Raw genomic sequence first — 4,187 nt, forward strand, 5'->3', positions numbered from 1 at the left:
AGTATTAGTTTTTAAAGTGCACTTTTTCTTTTTGGAATTTTCAGTGTGAACACACTACTCGCACAATTTGTACTACAAAACTGCATAGAATAGTGCATAAGTATGCAAATTGGGATGCACCTTACAACTAAAAACATTTAAAAAAAAATCGTTGTTTAAATAAACGTTAACTGAAATAAAATAAAATAAAATAAATATATATATATATATAAAAAAATGTACATTTCCCACTTTCATTTAGTTTAACTTGATATACTAAAATAACTAAAACTGAAATAAAAAATAATTAAATCTGTATAGACATCTTTTAAAAACTAATTCAAATGACAAAAATACAAAAAATGCAAATAAAAAACAGAAAAATAAAAAAATCTAACTATTAAGAAAAACTATAATAGTCTCTCATGGATACTAAAATAAGACTGATGTATGTATATTTGCTGTACATTGTGTATGATATGAACACCCCAAAAAGGGGGTCTTTGTTTTTGTAATAAATGTTACAGTAATTTCTCAGTAAAGAATGGTACGGTGAACACCAGTCAATGCACAAAAGTAGATTTTGCTTAGCAAGAACAAAAATGACACTGAACATTGGCTGTGAGTGCTGGGAGAGATTTGTTTACTCATAACCGCTGAGATATGGAAAGGGAAGATGATCCGCGCGAATGCACTTAAATGGTTATCTAATAGCACACGCTTCATTCAGCACGTCTCTGTCACTCTCTCTTCGTCTTTCCTCCTCATCGTCAGCCTTTTAAGCTCACTTTTGTATTGTCCTGTGGCTGTTGCTCTCATGTATAAGCCGCATGCAAGAGAATCTAGGCTGAACTGAAATAGCCGTGCCTCTCACGCCCCGCTAATGTAATTATAAAGGGTTTGCATTGACTGATAACACAAGAATGTGTTTCAGCCCAGCAACTATTTTGGGAGCGTCATGCTGTCCGGTCGTCTGGTGGCCTTGTCTTAGACCCAGCAGAAGTTTTGGTGATGAGACTCATGTAAACACCATTGATATGTTTGCATAGATGTGTGTTTACATGAAACACAAAAGAAATACAGATGTGCATTTTGCTCATTTTAATTGAGAGTACTATATATATATATATATATATATATATATATATATAACATTTGGAGCACTATATACATATATATGTATATTTTTTTATATTGTCTTAGACCCAGCAGAAGTTTTGGTGATGAGACTCATGTAAACACCATTGATATGTTTGCATAGATGTGTGTTTACATGAAACACAAAAGAAATACAGATGTGCATTTTGCTCATTTTAATTGAGAGTACTATATATATATATATATATATATATATATATATATAACATTTGGAGTACTATATACATTCATATGTATATTACTTTATATATACATATTGAATTATTTATATAAATTCTATTAGGCTATATATACACATACTGATTAATGTGTATTAAAATTGTTCCTAATCTTTGATGCAGTAAAGTGATTATTTGAGAAGACGGACCGTTTTCCATTTAAGTCCATCAAGTTCATTTATTCGGTCAGGTTTGAGTTTTCAATAATTGGTTGGATAATTTAGACCCCTTAGGGTCTTTACTATTTTAACTTCATTTTTGGTTGCATGTCATAATTTGTTTTTGTGTTTATTTATTTGCATTTTGCCACTTTTTTATTTTTATTTTTTTGGAGAGACACATGATAGAGAGATGACAGGAAATGGTCCCATGCCAGATTCAAATCTCCATCAACCATTTCCTGTCCTGCCCTTATTCCTACCCAGTCAAAAAAAAAAAAAAAGGTTTAAATAGAAAGAGGTGCATCACAGCTCATTGCATCAACCAATGCATTAAGCATTAAACCATCTAATGTTTTGCATTGCATATCTAACAGCAACAAATGTTTCATGTTGGAAAGTTGAAATACGTAATATTGCATCTTCCTTTTCACTATGTTCCAGTTTGTTTTACAAATATTAGAACGTCTTGTTCTTCTGTCTTTATTTGTGATGCAATGTTTATGCAACAGACAGATGAGTACAAGAGCGCAGTATGAGACCCAATAATGATGCGTGTATCGGTATCAGCGGATCCATAATTTGTGAAGTATATGTATATTCAGGGATGTCATAATGATGGATAATCACCTCAGAGCTGTTTGGCACTTGTGTGGGTGGACAAAAAGTCAGTGCAGCAAATGTGGAAAAAGCACTAAAGTTTTATTGTAATAGTCCTCCAAAATGCTTTCCCTGAGAGCTGTGCTATAAACACGACTAGTACAAATAATTTAGGGCATTAAACTTTGTGTTTATCACATCCTGCTGTGAAACTCTGGCAGGAGGGACTTTGACCAAAGAGCAGAATATTAATACTTGATCTGAAAGGTGAATTGGTAATGAAGACAGATGTTGACACATGATAACAGAGAACATCATTATTGCATCTGATAGCAGGGTTCAGATCTCTTATCTTTCTTATCTACCTTCATTCTCTGGGCTGGTTGTGTGGTATTTGTAATCTAAAGTGACAAAACAACAGGAAGACATTCACTTCAGTAAGAGTTCCCAGCACCATTAGCTATTTGTTTCTATCTAAAGTCGCAAATTTAGCTTATGCGCAAAATTGGAATATTGCATAAAACATTTGTGAATAAAGTACCGTTTCTATCCAGCGAGACGAAGAGAACAAAATCGTCACTTCCTGATAAACTGGTGCCAAATATCACTAAGAAAAAGGTAATTTGCTGCAGTAGAAGAAGCCCCAGGTGGGTCTTGTTTCAAATATGATAAATTACTTGCACCTCAGAGCATGCAGGTGAAACACAATAAATGCGGTCATGCTATCTTGCTTTCAGAGGCAGAGGCTTTTTTAATTACAAATCAGTTCTTGAATTTGAATTGAGGCAGGAAACAGAATGCAGAATAGCAATTTGAATTTGAATTTAATGACATTCAATTTGATTCATTTAATTTAATTCAACTAGTGTAATTTTTAAATAAGAAAAGGTTTGTCAAGATAAATTTTGAATGATGGCTTGACAATCCCTGTTTGAAAGTTAAAAGTTTTGAATTTCAAAGGTTTTATAGACCTTACAGATTTTTATTTATGCTCGCGTATATTTAACTCATTTTATGAACAAAATCTACATTCATGTGGATTTTATGTTGAAGAACACTTTATTTCTCAAATTTCCACTGAATTCCTTTGAATTGAGATAGACAATAGATAAAACTTCCCGTCACTCCAATTCAAATTCCCATTCAACTTCCTTTGGGGCCAACTGAAATTAAACACACTCAAGATTTGAAAAGCAGCCAATTCTTTCAATCTAAATTTTGCACAACCTTGGTCCTTGATTTACAAAGTAATAATGCATCATTTACTCACCCGTGTCATTCCAAACCTGACTTCTTCTTTGTTTCAGTGCTTTTTTTCATCTTCCAGGGTTGTCTGGTCTCCAATGTTGTTCACGTTATTTGAAATGATCATGCTAATTTGTACTAGTTTGGTGTTGGCCGAGCTGGTAGATCAACCAGCATGGTCTTTCTGCCGGGTCTGGTTAAGCTCAGGTTTCTGTTCCAAACCTGTATGACTTTCTTTCTTTTGCTGAACACAAAAGATTATGTTTTGAATGTTGGTTTGAATATTGGTTTCCATGCAATTTGGCAAAAATCGACACTGTGAATAAAAACTAAAGATTGCTGTAAAAATGAAATGTAATAATTTCCGTAGTGGTCAATCTGACACACATATATGTTCAAAATTAACTGCATAAGCAAACACACACGCACACACACACACACACACACACACACACACACACACACATACAAAAGTCTTGTATATAAAAAATAGACACAAAAAAGTTTATATTTGCATACTGAGGTGCAAATAACAAGTAAATAGATATAGTATCTAATGTTATTTGAACGTAGACTTTAAAAGACAGAATTGTGAGATGTAATCTCAGAATCCAGAGAAAAGGTCAAAATTGTGAGATATAATATGTGACCCTGGATCACAAAACCAGTCTTAAGTCACTGGGGTATATTTGTAGCAATAGCCAAAAATACATTGTATGGGTCAAAATTATTGATTTTACTTTTATGTCAAAAATCAATTGGATATTAAGTAAAGATCATGTTCCATGAAGATATTTTGTAAATGTCCTACTGTAAATATATTAAAACT

This window comes from Sinocyclocheilus anshuiensis, unplaced genomic scaffold (assembly GCF_001515605.1).
Source record: "Sinocyclocheilus anshuiensis isolate Anshui unplaced genomic scaffold, SAMN03320099.WGS_v1.1 scaffold164, whole genome shotgun sequence".
NCBI classification, from domain to species: domain Eukaryota; kingdom Metazoa; phylum Chordata; class Actinopteri; order Cypriniformes; family Cyprinidae; genus Sinocyclocheilus; species Sinocyclocheilus anshuiensis.